At 42.6% G+C, this 19,599-nt stretch overlaps 1 protein-coding gene and 1 non-coding gene across 2 annotated transcripts in view; both read left to right on the top strand.

The window, feature by feature from the left end:
• Positions 1 to 19,599, top strand: part of LOC132867419 (mannosyl-oligosaccharide 1,2-alpha-mannosidase IA) — a 614,171-nt gene that overhangs the window by 132,879 nt on the left and 461,693 nt on the right. The window lies entirely within an intron of this gene.
• LOC132868115 (U2 spliceosomal RNA) lies at positions 12,077 to 12,273 on the top strand. The gene has a single exon (XR_009650804.1). It is a non-coding gene; the product is annotated as a U2 spliceosomal RNA (small nuclear RNA).

Genomic DNA, 19,599 nt, shown 5'->3' with positions numbered 1-19,599 from the left:
AGTTGTTGGTCTTGTTGCGGACAGTCACAACCCTTTTTGCATCCTTGTTAAAACTTATTGCTGCTGTCGTCCTTATTTTATTTTCCTCCTTCTTTATGGAACGAACCGAAGATTCATTTATTCCGTAATGGCGCCCCACAGCAGCATAGCTTCTACCTTCCTTCAGCATGTCCAAAAGTTTAACTTTTCTGCGATAGTTAGCATCCTCCTCTGCCTTTTGGGCGCATCTGGAGGTGCCTTTGTCGGTGCAGGACGTTTCGTCGACATTGTGGGTTTTGGCATGGAAAAAAATTGCAAACGTAAATTTGGCAGGCTGTACAGAGACGAGGCACGGAAACGGTTGACACTGGTGTAAGTGAAAGACCAATATCAACTTTTTTCACTTCTAGACTACAGTCCCTTAGCCAATCAGGATTCTGAACACAATGCACTGTAAAAAAAAAAAAAAATCCGCGAAACAGCGAAGCCGCGAAAGATGAACCGCGTTATAGCGAGGGTTCACTGTATCTCATTCGGCTAACATGATTTTGAACAAGTCGTAGATGAGTTCAAGATCACGTTAGCTGAATGGAATATATCTGATAGAGCACGAAAAAAAAAGCCAGCCAGTATTTGTTATTATTATAATACGTGTACACACTCGTCATATTGGCATACTTGAAGGCAAACACTACAGTAGTTTACCCGTTACTCGGTGCCGTTAGCACAGCAGTCCAGTTACCTTCCAGCTGGTTTAGCATTCAGCAGTAGTGATAGCGAAGGCCAACGCTAGTTCACTCAAAACCAGTGCTACCGAGTGCTACTAGCACAGAAAACTAAGATTTCTGCCTCCAGACTCTCTTTCCACGCACGCTCGACACAGCATTTTTCACTCAGACTTGAGTATTCATTTCCCTGTGTAATTAATTTAGTTACTTTTAAAATCAACATTGACAGCTACACACGATGGAGCGACCTGGCAGCCAAAATTCTTCTCAAAATCTTCCACTTTTAACAAAGCAAACTGACGGCCATGTTTGTTTACGAATTGTCACAGTCGCTTGCTAGCACGGAAATTTTACATCTCTGATGTGTCTCTTTTCCAGTTTTTCGATGCCCGTTGGTATGTTTTTCTTTTGTAAATATGCATGAAGAATATCTAATGAAGTTTTGGTAGACTTTCGGGTGTTCAGCACGTCTTCAGTTTCAGTTTTCTGTTTGTTTAGTGCTTAATTATAGCATAGCTAATCCTAGCAGTAGCACTGGATTAGCCTTGTCTTTTCTTTTTCCTGACGGATAAAGAAACGGTTCTGCACACGCACAGTTTCGTCGTTGGATATTCGCGTGAGCTCTGACGTGTGACGTCATGTTGTCTTGACCAACGTGCAATATTGTAACCATATTCAACGCTCGTTCTCCATTAGGTAGAGTGGCGTAATCCGCATAGGATAAGCGATATGCTAACAATATAGCATGCTATCAAACCAAATGAATGAATGAAAACCTGCTAAAAGGGAATAGAATAGATGTTTTAATTTGATGGAAAAAGTGTCCTGTATGTATAATAACATAATCCATAGCTGTGATGTTTTTTTCCGGTTATATTCTGCATTTTGAAACACTTTCAGTTCATCATGCTTCAGGTTCGTGTCATCTTTTAGTGATCTGGTGCAAGAGATTGAGATGGATAAAAGTGTTCAAGTTCGTGACACTGTTTTTTTTTTTAGTATTGATGAAATGGAAGGTTTATGATGGCTTTGGGATGATGATGAGTGACTCGAAAATGTGTGTGTGTGGATTGCGACAGTGACAGAACCAACCACGACATGAATCACAGTACACGGTATCGCTCATTATCATCACAAAGCCATTATAAACCCCTCGTCTCATAAATACTAATGAGACGTCTGTGTGAATGTCACATTACCAATCGTTACGTTTATGATGTCACATTACTGAACCTTCTGTTGGAAATCACCTGACTGTTCCATTTATAGTGTCAAATTCCTGAACATCCAGCATTATCATATTCCTCAACGTTCTCTTCGAAATTCCACATCACTGAGCACTCGAGTCATAATGTCACATTACGTTAACAATGTCGAGCTCTATTTAAGATGTCGTATTACCAAGCATTGTTTGCGATGTATTATAGAGCGCTTTATTCATAATGACCAAGCGTTCCGTTCAGTGACTGTTTATACTGCGACATTCCTCACAGTCCGTAGGCGCTAAAGAAGGTCACAGAACTGAAGAAGCCTTTGGGATGAGAGGTGAAACGTCTTCAAGGTTTTCGAGCGCGCCCAGTTGCCTTCTTTAGCACCTACGGATTACGATGACCTGGATGACTGAGAACCTTCACGGACATTCCTCACATTTTCATTGTGATCTCATATTTACCTCGCTCGGGATGGGGTCCACCAGGGGGCGAGGTATTGTTTTCGGTCGGGTTTTGTTTGTTTGTTTGTTTGTTTTTTTGTAAATGTTACGGGAAAACAGCTGGACCAATCTTCATGAAACTTTCAGGATGGATGGGCGTTGGTCTCAAATAGAACCTCAAATTTTGGGGGTCATCCGGTCAAGGTTTTTATGGCTACTGCTTCATATAGAGGCGGTAGACACTATGTCATTGTGCTCGCATCCTCGCAGATGGCGTCGCAGATGGCGTCTGCGAAGCCCCCCCCTTCGCAGACGCTCTGCGCGCACCTCCCAAAAATTGTGACCACCGCAGAAGCCTCGCAGACAGCGTCGCAGACAAGAGGACTCTGATTGGTCCATTCTACATCCACTGTACACGCACTTCCGCTTCCCTACTTTCCCGGTTTGTTTTGTTTTTACGACCGGCATTTTTAAAAACACGAGCGAAGATGGAGCAGCACGAAGAGCGGTTGATCAAGGAAGTGAGGAAGTACGTACATCTATACGACTCCAGTTCTAGTCATTATAAGTAACCGGAGGATAAACACTCCACTAACCACACCCACCAACTACTCCTAGCGATTTCGCGACTTCGCGCCCCCTTGCGTTGTGGCGGTGAATAACATCGCGCACGCCTATTACTCCCCGCTCAACGATAAATTACAACTGTCTGCGAAAAGCTATCTGCGAAAGCCTTGTCGCAAGAGCATGCAGAGGCCTTAAGAGTGTAACAATCGCACAGTACGGTGTGAGAGCAGTACAGTCTGTTCTGGTTGGCTGAGAGCAGTATGGTGTGTTCTGATTGGCTGAGAGCAGTACAGTGTGTTCTGATTGGCTGAGAGCAGTACGGTGTGTTCTGATTGGCTGAGAGCAGCAGAGAATCAGAATCAGAACCATGTTTACTGGCCAAGTATGTTCACACACAAGGTCAAACTCAAGGTCACCAAAAAAGGTCAAAATGATTTTTTTCGCAGTACCTTCCTTCATATCCATCATAAGTGCTACCGGGCGAGGCTTGTTTTGCCTGGCAACACTTGTTGTTAGTATACATGCAGGACACTCTTTCGATGGAATAAAAATCTGTTCTATTCCCTTCTAGCTGGTTTCATTCATTTGGTTTGATAGCATGCAATATTGTTCGCATATTGCTTATCCTACGTGTATTACATCACTCTACCCAATGGAGAATGATCGTTGAATACGGTTTAAGATATTGCACGGTTGTAAAGACAACTTGACATTGCACATTTGGAGATGTAAAACTTCCACGCTAGCGAACGACTGTGACAATTTGCAAACATGGCCGCTAGGTTTGCTTCGTTAAATACGGAAGATTGAGAGAATTTTGAAAAAGAGAGACGCGTCGAACACCCGAAAGGAATGTGTATGTATAATAATGATGATGATAATATTATTGACTGGCTTTTTTTTTCGTGGTCTATCAGATATATTCCATTCAGCTACTCATCTTCGACTCATTCAGTATCATGCTAGCTGAATGAGATATATCTGATATGCCACTCAACGCCAGCCAATATTATTTAAATGTTCCATTTATTCCATTCCTAGCATATAGAATCCTGGCATCTAGTGTAATATGATGTGACATTACTCAACTTTCCGTTAAGGATGCCACGTTAAGTGAATGTTCAATTAATTACTAACCAGGGCTTTGAACCGGTTCAAGGAACGAAAACGAAAACCGGGAACTTTTTCTATTTCACATGGAACAGAAACGAAACCAGAAACTTTATTATTTTTTATGTTCCGGAACAGAATCGCTTATTAAAAATAATGGTAACCGGTTAATACCGGTTTTTATTTCGTTCCTCAAAGTTTCCGTAGCCTACAAATAAAAAAGTCATTCTTCTCCTGCGCAAGTTTCTATGACCCGCTGGGGTTCACTTCCTGTGTGACGTTCGCTGACCGAATGAAGAGAGCGGGAGGGTGGACTACTATCACGTCTCCATTACTGAGTGTCTGAGCAAAGAAGAGCCTGAACATTGCAACCTCCCTATTGGCTGTTTGTAAAAATGTATCAGTTGTTGCCCTTCCCACGGGAATCATCGCGGGCTCGAGAGACGAGACCTGACGAGTTAGTTCGTTGGTAGCAGAACAAAATGTCTGGACACAAATCGGGTTTTCAGAAAAGGAAAGAAAATAAACGGAGGGTCAAAAATACAAAAAAGGAGGCAGAAAATGCAAAACGAGTTTTAAGGTAGGACAAATGGTTACTTTTCTGAGGCAGCCCGCCGTGGCTGCCTGCAGGCTTATTTATTATAGCCCATTTAGTTAAAATAGTTGATATAAAGTGTTTATAGTTATAGTTATGTGATGGTTGTCCTGATTTAGACTGGTGTTTTTTTTGGGGGGGGGGTTGCGCGATGTTGCACCCGGGTCCAGATTAGGGCAGAACCGGCCCTGGCTACATTTCAGGTGTAGTTTGTTTTATGTATGTATGTACTTGCATAGATGTGTACTTGGTCTTCCAATATGGTGCCTAACAAAATCTCGCGGCGCGGTGACGTCATGCGGTAGCCCTCTATAGGGCCTGACTAGCCTTTGGTAACACACTAAACGAATTATCTTTCATTTTTGGCACTTTTTCTGTTTGTGTAGATGGGAAGACATACTGAGAATCCAAATCGCCAACATTTGAAATAATAATTGTTTTGAATTATTTCTTGTCTTATTTAATGAAGGTTGTAATAGAATTAGCCTACATTTGGCTTAAGCTGGATGAGACAGAGACATCATTTTATAGCCATTTGTTAAACAGCTGACAGGGAACGTAATTAACCATTCCGGGAACGAAATTTTTTTGTTCTAACCGGTTCGGGAACGTCTATTTAATGGTGGAACCCAAAACCGGAAACGTTAAAATTCTGTTTCGGTTCGGAACGAACCAATAGGAAAAAAATTCTGGTTCAAAGCCCTGTTACTAACATTCAAGTGATCATGGCCTATTCCTGAATATTCCGTTTGTGATGTCACAAGTCGGCAAACCTGTTGGGAAAATTTTAGGTCCAGGTTTATTATAAAGCCCTTTAAAAACAACAACAGTTGACCAAAGTGCTGTACAGTCCATCTAAGATAATAGATAAATAAATAAGTAAAAATGAAGTGAATATACATAAAAATCATATATAAGACCTAAAAGCAGATAAAGGACAGAGACATAAGATCACACATAGACCCTAAAAGCAAATCATGGACAACAGACATGGATCTTCACTATACCAAGTCACATAACATCACACCACTCATAGAGAGTCAAACGCCAGGGAGAAAAAGTGTGTCTTCAGGCGGGACTTGAAGATGGGCACTGAGGGGGCAAGCCTTACATGCAGTGGGAGTTCATTCCATAGTTTGGGGCCTATAACTGCAAAAGCACAATCCCCCCTACTCTTTAGTCTAGAGGGTGGGACAGTTAGCAGTAGTTGGTCAGAAGACCTCAGTGATCTCAAGGGTGTATGATGATGAAGGAGGTCTGCTATGTAGGATGGGGCTAAATGTTTCAGAGACTTAAAAACAAACAACAGAATTTTAAAATGTATCCTGAAACACACAGGGAGCCAATGGAGAGCCTTCAGAACAGGTGCGATGTGCTCACGCTTGCGTGTTCTGGTCAGGAACCGTGCCGCAGCGTTCTGAACTAGTTCGAGCCTTGACAAGGAAGAGCAGCTAAGACCAGCATACAAAGCATTACAGTAATCAAGGCGGGACGTAATAAAAGCATGTATAGCAGTCTCCAGATTACTAGGAGATAGAAAAGGTTTGACCTTTGATAGGAGTCTTAAATGGAAGAAACTAGATTTGACAACAGTATTTATTTGTTTCTCCATTTTGAAGTCTCATCTCATCTCATTATCTCTAGCCGCTTTATCCTTCTACAGGGTCGCAGGCGAGCTGGAGCCTATCCCAGCTGACTACGGGCGAAAGGCGGGGTACACCCTGGACAAGTCGCCAGGTCATCACAGGGCTGACACATAGACACAGACAACCATTCACACTCACATTCACACCTACGGTCAATTTAGAGTCACCAGTTAACCTAACCTGCGTGTCTTTGGACTGTGGGGGAAACCGGAGCACCCGGAGGAAACCCACGCGGACACGGGGACAACATGCAAACTCCGCACAGAAAGGCCCTCGCCAGCCCCGGGGCTCGAACCCAGGACCTTCTTGCTGTGAGGCGACAGCGCTAACCACTACACCACCGTGCCACCCCCATTTTGAAGTCTGAGTCAAAAATTACACCTAGATTTCTTACTGAATCTTTGACAAAAAGACTCAGAGGGCCAAGGGCCAAGTTATTTTTGCAGGCCTTGCCGGGTTTGCAGAGTAAAACCTCAGTTTTGTTTTCATTTAAACTTAAAAAATTCAAGGACATCCAGGCTTTAATGTCCTCAAGACAATCAATGAGCTTAGAAACTGACTGGGAGTTAGTGGGCTTCGGTGGCATATAAATCTGGGTATCGTCAGCATAACAATGAAAGGAGATGTTATATTTCTTTCAAATTTTACCATTATGACGTCCGGTTGTCCAACATTCTAATAATGATGTCACGTTCATGAACGTTCCAATTATGATATGATTTTCCAGATGCAAAGCTTTTAATGTATTAGGTCACATTTCTGGAACAATTCCGTACATGATGTCACATCCAAATTGTGATGGCACATTCCAGAACATTCCATTTTTGATCTCACAAGTCAGCATTCCACTTTAAATGTTCCATTACCATGCATTCATTCTCTTTGTTTATTTCAGATGATGACAAAGCGCTCCGTTTGTGATGTCTCATCTCTCGGCGTTCTTTTTATGGCCATACATAAAAATAGGTACCCTATGAGTACATGTGGCTACTGTTTATAAATTAAAATAGTTTTCTGATCCCTTGTCCGGGGTGGCACGGTGGTGTAGTGGTTAGCGCTGTCACCTCACAGCAAGAAGGTCCTGGGTTCGAGCCCCGGGGCCGGCGAGGGCCTTTCTGTGCGGAGTTTGCATGTTCTCCCCGTGTCCGCGTAGGTTTCCTCCGGGTGCTCCGGTTTCCCCCACAGTCCAAAGACATGCAGGTTAGGTTAACTGGTGACTCTAAATTGAGCGTAGGTGTGAATGTGAGTGTGAATGGTTGTCTGTGTCTATGTGTCAGCCCTGTGATGACCTGGCGACTTGTCCAGGGTGTACCCCGCCTTTCGCCCGTAGTCAGCTGGGATAGGCTCCAGCTTGCCTGCGACCCTGTAGAAGGATAAAGCGGCTAGAGATAATGAGATGAGATGAGATGAGATCCCTTGTCCATACAGTAAATATCGCAGATATACATGTTATCAGTTATCCTCGCCTCATCTCTTACAGGCATCACCAAGCTGTGAGCAGCATCAGGGCTTGGAGTATTTTGTTTACTGTGTTTTGTTCAAAATCCAGTGCTGTGAACTAGATCTACTTTCAAAACAGTAAGAAAGCACTTGTTCATGAAGCGTCTTCGAAGCATTATTTAGTACTAATGAGCACGTTTTGTTTCACAAGTGTAGTGTAAAGACTAAAATAAAAAATAAAAAAATTAAAGCGAATAGCAGAAGTTTGATATCGGCTTCTCAATATATCTGCCAAAAAGCTAAAAAAACAAAACCTTTCATTTGACCTTTCAGAAGGACCAGACAAAAGCTGTGATAATCAAAAGGTAAATTTTCTGAAAATAAACACCACTTACTTGATATCGAATCAGTAGGCTTGGCGAACCACGAGGTCAATTTCGTTTATCTTTATATCTGCCGATTATCTTCCGATACTACGACGTTATAACGAGGTTTCTCTTATTTAGTTTCTGGTTCTGATTGATTCCGAAGTTTATCAAGAAGTAGAACGGGTAATCGAACTTGATCAGGATAAGTGCTGATTGGTTACGAAGTTTTGCTACTGTTAGACCCATTCTTACATTCGTACAACATGGTGACATAGTGGCTTTGCCACTCGTTCTTGTGTACCTTTGATAACGCGAGATCAGCTGTTCGTATCACGAGATCACGATTCGCCGTTCTGGTGATTGTAATGCTTATGCGCATGCGCAGTGCGCTATTGTTACACTCATTCTTACAACATGACGACATGCGAGGCAGTAGCTACTTTCACTTCTATGAGGCAGTAGCCACAATAATTTGCGTTTCGGCCCAGTAGAGCGTGGAGACTCGTAGTCTTTGGATTTGCTGTGTATGACTCAGAGCTCTATGGGCACGATACTCAAAGTGCGCAGCTACGAGGTTTTCAGTTTACAAGGGTTCTTAAAGGAGATACGCAGAACCTTTTATTTTTAAATAAATTTCTAGTATCTCCATCCTTGACTCTTGTATGCTGCATAAATGGGAATAAAAAAATATATATTTTTGAGAGTTAAAATCAAGCGCAAAGTTGGCATTCGAGCTGCCTCGCTGAGCCAGCCAGCCCTGAGTGTGTGACGTCACAGCGGTAACCGGTTTTAAGGCCGAGGCCTTTGACAGCTATAAACCAAAGTCATATAAATAAAAATTTACGGTGAAAGTAAGAAATACCATTACCGACTTGCTCAACTAAGACTGATTTGACTTCAGTGATTGTGGGTTGACTCTCATTAAAACAGGATGGGTGTTATAACTTGTGCAACATACATGTACATGCACGCATTTTCACTGATAAAACGTAAAAGGCTAATTAAATAATCAGATGAACTGAGACAATCACATTCTGAAGCAAATTAAATAATCTTATCCTGGTAACTTAAATACACAATACAAGTTACATGTATTAATCTAAATGCAGGTAAACAACGAGTGTTGTTGTTTTGTATCCAAATGAGAGTCGGAGCTTACCCGTCTGTGTTCTCGCTTCTTGAAGGCCGATCTTGTGGCCGATTGTTTTGAAACAATCTGACTTTCAGTTGTTCGTTCAGTTCTTCATTTATTCGCTTCTTCCATGTAAGGGCGAGATATTGCTGCTGAGGCAAGCATATCAAGCGGAGAAATCCGATGGCTGCTCCACTCATTCTCCATTTTCTCCATGCTGAGTACTCCGCCATTACTGCTCGGCTCAGGCAATTACTAAAACCCGGGATGGGACGTCACCGGTTTTAGCAACAACCGTGGCGAGGTCACTGCCCGAGCGATAATATGTCCTGTCCCGTTCTGTCCCGGGTTTTAGCAACAACCCTCGGCTCACACTCCGGGAGAACTGATGCAACTGAACTTACTTTCCTTTTCTTGAAGTTTTCTTTTCCTTTAATTGTTGGTACTGCACCCTCTTTCAATACGGGCTTATAGCCAATGCTCCTCAACAGATCAGAGGTCTCATACGAGTCCTCAGTAAAATGTGCAGAGCAGAGGAGAGACCACTTCGTAGGCGCCCAATGTGCCCATGAACTTCTTGCAAAACTCGTCCAAATCTTTGCAGTTTGAACATTCTTGGGCCATGAATGCAACATAAATCCACCTTCTGTCGTGTTGCTGCACCCGCCAGCAACACATCTACGTGGCATGGCGATAAATTAGCTCAAAATGGAAGCTCGAAGTTGCAGTCAGCTCTGTGTTTTAGTATAGCGGAAATGGAGAGGAGACCGATAGACTTCTTGCTGTGACGTCACAGATGTCAAGGCCATTCACTCAGACCGCTACCTATATGAATCATTTTAATCGTAAAAATTACTATATTGGATTTATTGTTAACGCTTAGAACTATTCCTGTGCCATTCTTGAGGTCTCAAGGCATTTATATATAAAAAGTGAGGCCATGGCTCTGCGTATCTCCTTTAAGTCTATGACTTGTGCATGATGAATGTAGTTATGTGCTTTGGGCAGAGCAAACCCAAAATCTGATCGTGTTGTATGTACAGTAAATGCCGTTTACGCACATTCTGCCCTTGACTTACGCAGTTTGTCTACGCACTTTTGAGGGCTTTAGTAAATCAAGCGCCCCCACATGGCCAAACACCATATTTGCATTTTAAGTTGGTGGGAGGTCAACTTTTAACATGTCCAAATAAAGTTCAAAAATTCCTAAATTTTTATGTAATTTGTTTTAAACTGCAATAACATTTCTTGTAACCTTAGATTACAACGTTAAACAGGAAAAAAATGACTATAAAAAGTACCAAACGTCTGGTATGCCTAACAATCTCATCTCATCTCATTATCTCTAGCCGCTTTATCCTTCTACAGGGTCGCAGGCAAGCTGGAGCCTATCCCAGCTGACTACGGGCGAAAGGCGGGGTACACCCTGGACAAGTCGCCAGGTCATCACAGGGCTGACACATAGACACAGACAACCATTCACACTCACATTCACACCTACGCTCAATTTAGAGTCACCAGTTAACCTAACCTGCATGTCTTTGGACTGTGGGGGAAACCGGAGCACCCGGAGGAAACCCACGCGGACACGGGGACAACATGCAAACTCCGCACAGAAAGGCCCTCGCCGGCCCCGGGGCTCGAACCCAGGACCTTCTTGCTGTGAGGCGACAGCGCTAACCACTACACCACCGTGCCGCCCTGCCTAACAATCATAAAACAAAATATCTGCTCTGCATGTTCTTGTGCTCATGAGGGAGTGGGAAAGACAGAAAAAAAAGCTCGCCAACCGCAAAAAAGACGGCCACAAGTACATCTGGGCAAGGTTGGAATACTGGGGCTCATCAACACACAGTGCATCCAGTGATTTTGACTCGACCGTGAAGCCTTCCTCCAGCTGTGCACACACCTGGACAAACAGCTTTCGAGCCACAGTAATCATTATTTTTCTTTTTGAACTTGAGACCGTTCATTAATCAGTGTAGCTAATACATTGGAAGAGTGGTGATGAGTAGACATGTATATGATTCCTATCGGCCACGGAGGCAATGCGTCCTCTGAAATTGGAGAAGAAAAAAAAAGAAAAAGCGTTATGTGTGATGACAATAACACACCCTTAAGTTTGAGATTCTTGGTGTTTTTCATATGTTCAGATTGTAGCATGGGGTTTATTGGCTGGTTATTTTGTTATGATGCCTAATCTTGTGCGTGTCTTGGTGCGTGAGCTATTTTTGGCTTTCATTGACACTACTGATTACTAATGCATTTTTAATAATAGGCTACTCAGCATGAGTTCAAGTGTGGAGACTGGAACATGCATTTTGTTGCACCTTTTCCTCAGTAGTGTGTTTTTTATTAATGAATATTGAAATTTCTTTATACACAGACCCGGGACATGTGGTGTTTTGGGATATTTTGACAGGGAAGCCATGACCTAATGGTTAGAGAAGCAGCTTTGGGTCCAAAAGGTTGCTGGTTCGATTCTCCGGACCGGCAGGAATGGCTGAAGTGACCTAGAGCAAGGCACCTAACCCCCATCTGCTCTCCAAGCTGCTCTGGGCATGTTGTATGTCACTCTGGATAAGAGCGTCCGCTAAATGTCATTAATGTAATGTAATATTTACTTTTTTTTGGGGGGGGGGGGGTCATACATAGAAACTAATGCCTTGCTTGAAAGGTGGTTCATAATATAGCTACGTTCTCCTTCTGTCTCTATTCATTTCCAATATCGGAGTCTGGTTTATGGTTTGAATGGATTTCAGTGACCTTCACAGGTTAATGCGGGAAGTCCACGTTGCATGTTTTCCCAACAGCCAAAATACACGAGTGTGACTTGGTTTATTGCTGTTTTAAATAAATCATGCCTTCTTTCGGCCTTTTTGCTAAGATCATGTGTAGTGTCTGTTCTTATCAGTTTAATATCTGATACGTCCCCTACCCAGGGACCATATGTTAAATTGATTTTTGGGACCAGGAGATGGAATAGGGGCTTGCTTCGTCCACACTGCGAGTTGGCCTAGTGGTTAGCATGTCTGCCTCTCGATCAGGTCATACCAAAGACCATCATGAAAATGGTACCTACTACTGTCTGGCAAGGCACGCTGCAATACAGATGCGAGTGGGGAAGTCAAACTCTCGTGGTTACCAGAGGACTAGCCCCTACTGTAACCCTAGCTGTATAGGCGAGAGGCCGATGGCTATCGAAACGGAGATCGGCGCCGCACCCGTACGCCTAAAGAGTTGGTTAGTGCTGGGACAGGAGACTGTCTGGGAAGACCAGATTCTGGCGTTAGAGGTACTTTGACTTCTTTCATGAGACCGCCTTGATGCCAATGGGAATCGGAGTGCATAGGGGAAAATGCGTGTAACTGAAATGTGCGTAAATAGGAGCACACAAAAAAGGACTTGCTATGAGAACAGGTAGAGTGGTGTGGTGTGGTGTGGTATGGTAGAGTTTCGACAAACCAAGGAGAAGATGCTTTTAGTAGTTCTACTAAACATAGCTGGAACCAATTCCCAGAAGACCTGAGATCCATTTTCCAGTTATTTGAACTTGTTCTGAGCCGATGACCTGTCTGTCTGCAGTGCTAAATATCAGACTTCCATCATCCCAGTCGTCCTTTATCACTTCATCTGTGTGCTTTGACCTCATGACCTCAATCTATCAGCATGGCTTAAAGGTTTCATATGTTCACCATGTTGTACACCTCCGGTTTACAAATATGAGTTCACCTTTAAAAGGAATACCACTGAGCTCCTTAAAACTGTACGTTGCTGTTAATACAGAACTGTTTGTTCCCAAAATGAGTCTTTTTCAACTGGAAGAAACACGAGAGTGAACTGTGACTCTGGCCGTGTACATGACTAGTGAGTGAGTAAGCAGGAGTGTTTTTACTGGAGGGTTGGGGTACAAAGGAGCTGCCCACTGGCGTTTGGCCTAGTCATTATGATTAGTTACACATGTTGAATGGGTTGTGAAATCTAACCCAGATGTGCGCGTGTGTGTGTGTGTGTGTAAACTTTTACTTTTGACGTAGTTCTTTCCGACATTTACCAGGCGGATACTTAATTTTTTCCCCTCTTGAAGCGAAAATAACCCCTAGAGAACTCGAAATCCAAAAACGCTGCTAATGTTGCGAACAGTGAACTCAACCGAGTAGGAATTAGTTAGCATGGTTTCATGCTAACCCTTTTCCATATAGCTCATCTCATCTCATTATCTCAAGCCGCTTTATCCTGTTCTACAGGGTCGCAGGCAAGCTGGAGCCTATCCCAGCTGACTACGGGCGAAAGGCGGGGTACACCCTGGACAAGTCGCCAGGTCATCGCAGGGCTGACACATAGACACAGACAACCATTCACACTCACATTCACACCTACGGCCAATTTAGAGTCACCAGTTAACCTAACCTGCATGTCTTTGGACTGTGGGGGAAACCGGAGCATCCGGAGGAAACCCACGCGGACACGGGGACAACATGCAAACTCCACACAGAAAGGCCCTCGCCGGCCCCGGGGCTCGAACCTGGACCTTCTTGCTGTGAGGCGACAGCGCTAACCACTACACCACCGTGCCGCCCCTCCATATAGCTTAAGAACTCAATTAGAAATGTAGTCCTGTTAATCCTTTAATGCAAGAGAACACTAACCATGTGTAAAAGATCAACAAAAACTGTTAATTGTATTCATTTTTCTTCATTTCTTTCAAAATTTTTACTCAAACTTCACCAGAATGCTAACATTGCTATCCATGTACGCTAGTGAGTGTAGCAATTTCTTCCCACACCTTCATCAATTTTTCTTCATTTCTATCACTTTAATTTAGACGGAGAGCTTTCCAAAAGTGGTTCATTAATTACAATGAAGTAAGGAAGTGCTAAAAATGCGAGAAAAGTACAAATCAGCAGATGCCAGCTAACATCATCTTCAAGCATTTTTCTTTATTTCTTTAACCATTAGCTTTTGGGACATTAATACTTCATTCTCCAGTTGTGTCCTTGACTGTCTTTCCCTCTAAACACTCAGTGGCTTCGCGTGCTTCTTCCACGTGTCGCATCAGCTAAAATAAAGATGCATGTGCCTGTCAAAAGAGTTGTCTTCACTTTTTGGGAAAAAGAAGGGCAGGGTTTAAAAGACAGTCTCTGTAACGCATTGTAAATGAGATAAATAGCGACTCTGACGTCTGCTGTATTATAGTTTCTTCTGCTGTCCTGTTTGATATCTCTGGATTATAAATAGCTGTTTATTTGTCATTTACCTGAGCAGGATTGATGGCGCAGCACCGCACCGCGATGGAAACTGGCCATGCGTAAATACCAATAGCCAGCCAAACACACTCCGGAGTACGACGCCGATGCTTTAGTTGGAGTTACACCATGTACTCAGACTTGGTTTGAAAAGTAGAATGTTTGAAATATTTGCACCAATTTCAGAGTCGTGTAGTATTTTGGACGTCCACTTTAGTGTGCGCTTGACTCGACTCGAGCTGGCATGGACTCCATGAGTTTATGCAAAAACTTGTGATTAGTTTTAGATCAAATTCATGGGAGCGTCATTTGAAAACGTACTTCAACAGAAGAGATTAGACGTGAGCAAAACCTGTCCTTTTGTCCAAACGTGTAACATGATCAATATCACAAATATGCTTATATTATTTAAAAGCAAAAAAAAAGGGCCTAGAAATAGTGCAGAATCTTGAATATTAATTATTCAATATATTGACCAGTTATTTTTTGTTTTAATGGTTTTAAATGTTTCAAAACCTTTTTATTTCAAATTTTAAATGAGATGTTGCTATGAATTTACCTACTGTATATAATATATGCATACTGTAGTTAGAGATTTTTAGACTTGTACTATTACAACCCCAATTCCAAAAAAGTTGGGACAAAGTACAAATTGTAAATAAAAACGGAATGCAATAATTTACAAATCTCAAAAACTGATATTGTATTCACAATAGAACATAGACAACATATCAAATGTCGAAAGTGAGACATTTTGAAATTTCATGCCAAATATTGGCTCATTTGAAATTTCATGACAGCAACACATCTCAAAAAAGTTGGGACAGGGGCAATAAGAGGCTGGAAAAGTTAAAGGTACAAAAAAGGAACAGCTGGAGGACCAAATTGCAACTCATTAGGTCAATTGGCAATAGGTCATTAACATGACTGGGTATAAAAAGAGCATCTTGGAGTGGCAGCGGCTCTCAGAAGTAAAGATGGGAAGAGGATCACCAATCCCCCTAATTCTGCGCCGACAAATAGTGGAGCAATATCAGAAAGGAGTTCGACAGTGTAAAATTGCAAAGAGTTTGAACATATCATCTCCAGTGCATAATATCATCAAAAGATTCAGAGAATCTGGAAGAATCTCTGTGCGTAAGGGTCAAGGCCGGAAAACCAGACTGGGTGCCCGTGATCTTCGGGCCCTTAGACGGCACTGCATCACATACAGGCATGCTTCTGTATTGGAAATCACAAAATGGGCTCAGGAATATTTCCAGAGAACATTATCTGTGAACACAATTCACCGTGCCATCCGCGGTTGCCAGCTAAAACTCTATAGTTCAAAGAAGAAGCCGTATCTAAACATGATCCAGAAGCGCAGACGTCTTCTCTGGGCCAAGGCTCATTTAAAATGGACTGTGGCAAAGTGGAAAACTGTTCTCAGGTCAGACGAATCAAAATTTGAAGTTCTTTATGGAAATCAGGGACGCCGTGTCATTCGCACTAAAGAGGAGAAGGACGACCCGAGTTGTTATCAGCGCTCAGTTCAGAAGCCTGCATCTCTGATGGTATGGGGTTGCATTAGTGTGTGTGGCATGGGCAGCTTACACATCTGGAAAGACACCATCAATGCTGAAAGGTATATCCAGGTTCTAGAGCAACATATGCTCCCATCCAGACGACGTTTCTTTCAGGGAAGACCTTGCATTTTCCAACATGACAATGCCAAACCACATACTGCATCAATTACAGCATCATGGCTGCGTAGAAGAAGGGTCCGGGTACTGAACTGGCCAGCCTGCAGTCCAGATCTTTCACCCATAGAAAACATTTGGCGCATCAAAAAACGGAAAATACGACAAAAAAAGACCTAAGACAGTTGAGCAACTAGAATCCTACATTAGACAAGAATGGGTTAACATTCCTATCCCTAAACTTGAGCAACTTGTCTCCTCAGTCCCCAGACGTTTACAGACTGTTGTAAAGAGAAAAGGGGATGTCTCACAGTGGGAAACATGGCCTTGTCCCAACTTTTTTGAGATGTGTTTTTGTCATGAAATTTAAAATCACCTAATTTTTCTCTTTAAATGATACATTTTCTCAGTTTAAACATTTGATATGTCATCTATGTTCTATTCTGAATAAAATATGGAATTTTGAAACTTCCACATCATTGCATTCCGTTTTTATTTACAATTTGTACTTTGTCCCAACTTTTTGGGAATCGGGGTTGTAAATGAAAATAACTAAATGTTAGCATTTGGGTAGAGAAACTAAGATTAACACTAGAAGAGTACTCAGAGAGCAAAGACCTCTGTCAAGTACAATAGTCGATGATTGATGATTTTTTTTTTCTCTGATACGCAAATCTGCAACCGTAACCACTTTATAAGGCTGGATACATTTCCAAAATTATTAGAATTATGCGGTTGTAGGATTACTGGTGCCTGTGAATATGGATTGTGATATGGAGTCATCGTCTTTCTACATTGGCTATGTTTTGTCGCTGTTGAACTTTACTGCTGTCTGCTGGATCGTAAACGATATATTGTAAATGCCATATCTCGAAACGTGAGCAAAAGTTAAAATAAATTCATGAATGCACCTTTCCACCAAGTTTCATCGAAATAGAAATTATGTTGGTAGGTTTCATGCTAACACACAAAGTAACAAACCTCGCTGAAAGCATAACCTCCTTGGCGGAGGTAATAAGCACGTTTTTGGCACAAATCAATCAGTGTTGTAGTGAACATGTATTCTGGTCTCTCCTAGAATTGGGTGTGTTTAACCGAAGCTCTGTTGATGGCAAGATCTTGTTTCTTCTCTTCGGAATATTTAACATAAAATCAATGAAAATACGACGAACCTAGGGGTCGTGTTCGATGACAAACTCTCCTCCTTAGCGAACGTAGCTGCAGTGACCTGGACATGTAGATTCCTCCTGTACAACATCTGAAGGATCTGCCCTTTTCTCACCACCTATTCTACTCAGCTCCTGGTCACCGAGCCTCTCCTGCTTGGACTACGGCAAGTCTCTCCTTGTTGGCCTTCCAGCATCTGCCATTAAAACCCCTGCAGCTCATCCAGAACACTGCAGCTCACCTGGTCTACAACCTCCCTCGTTCTTCCCATGTCACCCTTCTGCTTGCTGACCTGCACTGGCTACCTATCAAATTTTTAAGATATTGGTGCTAGCTTACCAGGCTGTCAAGGGATTAGGGCCGACATACCTCCGGAGTCTGATCCGACCCTATATGCCAGCCAGATCCCTACGCTCCACTACTACTGGTCACCTGACCCCACCTTCTCTCTGCTCCTGCTCAGCTTGTTCAAGACTGCTGTCTGTCCTGGTTCCCTGTTGGTGGAATGACCTTCCCATTGAGGTCAGAACTGCCGACTCCCTGATCACCTTCAATTGCAGACTGAAGACCCACGTCTTCAGGCTGCACCTCTCCCCTTCTTCCCTTGTTTCGGTCTAGGTTGCATACGGTCTAGCCTGGGGTTAGCCGTTTAAGTTCTCTATTTAGTTGTACTTTGGTTGGTTTGAGTATTGGTACTTCAACGGCATACTACACTAAGTATTATTGTCACTTGTTCAGTTGGCACTAGAACTTTCTTGTCTAGAAGTTCAGCACTTCGTGTACCTGTTGTACATCGCTCTGGATAAGAGCATCTGCTAAATGTCACGTAATGTAAATACGATTTATGTTTTCCTTGTTATCGCCCACTGGCCAAAAGGCTTGAAGGGGGATTATGTCATGGCGACGTCCATCCGTCTGTCTGTCCGGCCGTCCCGGGAAGGGTACTCACCTTCTGAAATCATCTCCTCTCACAATTTTTTGGAGGAATTTTGGTAATACGCATATTGCCGTTTCGTTCAATTCAGTCGCATTTTACCAGAGTTATGGCCCTTGATTACCAAACTTGTACTTTGACAATTTCACGAGGGTGTATTAAGCACTTATAGCATGGAGAAAGTTGCCAGCGGGGGATATTGTGCTCTCAGAGCAATCTTGTATAACTTTTTCCTGACTTTCTTTCTTGTCGGAATCCACTGCTGTTCAGGATGAATTATAATACCAGAGAATGCAGGTAGGGAAAATGTCAGAGAAAATATCTGCTGAAGTGGTCTCAATGCTGGACTGATATCACGGCTGCTTTGAGGATAAGGATCAAGGCTCATAAATCAAAACTTCCTGACACACTTCTACTGCTGCAGTTCTTCTCGCAGCCTGCCCTGCGGATTTGCTTAATTCACCCTGAAAAGTTTAGCATTCCGTAGACGCACACTTTTTACCTTCAAACTGCTGCTGTAATCAGAACGTATGTCTTGTAAGGATCCCAGATCTCCTATACAAATAAAATAGATTTGATTAATATAGTCCCTGAATATATTCTGTATACTCATTACAAACCAATTTGGTCAGGATTAGGATTTGTCTTAATTACGTTAGTGAATGTTAGCTAGCAGTAACATTCTGTCGTTAACCGAGTGAGCAATTTATCGTGGCTCAGAAAGCAACTCCAAAGGACCTCTAAAACTCATAGTCTTCGTTTTTGTGTTCTTGCCAGTCAGTTCATGCAGGGTAACCTGGCAAGACGAACGTTCTTTCCAGGAAGGCAAGGTTATTCTGCATATTGTTGGCACTCAGAAACTGACTCTCTGGAGGTTGCCGTGGAGCTGAAGCAGGGCATCTTTTTGGCTCCGTGTGAACAAAAGGAAGTGGGTGATTGATGAAGATTGACTGCTGCCAACCCACATCAAGCAGCTAGATAAGCCTGTGAGGCTACTGTCTTTGTATATTATTATATGTGTGTCTTAAATCCAGGCTTTGGTCTGATAACAAGGCACACGAGGACAGTTAGTGGAAAATCTTTCTCTTACTGACATACTTTCTTTGTTTTGAAGTTAAAGATGCCATTTCTGCATCGTATGATGGGTTCAGGAACAGAGTAGTATGCTGTCATTGTGTGTCATTGATTGATTAGTGTTGGTACATCCTAGCTAGCAGCTCAAGCTCATACACAATAAAGATGCCCAGATTCTACATACAGCTAAGACAAAATATGTTTCTAATTCAGCAAATTAAAGTTCAAATTCCTTAATGATGTGGTGATGTGAAGCTTGGACAGACGGGGCTTTCAACATGGC

Source organism: Neoarius graeffei, chromosome 19 (assembly GCF_027579695.1).
Source record: "Neoarius graeffei isolate fNeoGra1 chromosome 19, fNeoGra1.pri, whole genome shotgun sequence".
Taxonomy (NCBI): domain Eukaryota; kingdom Metazoa; phylum Chordata; class Actinopteri; order Siluriformes; family Ariidae; genus Neoarius; species Neoarius graeffei.
This window is presented reverse-complemented; position numbering and strand designations above follow the sequence as displayed.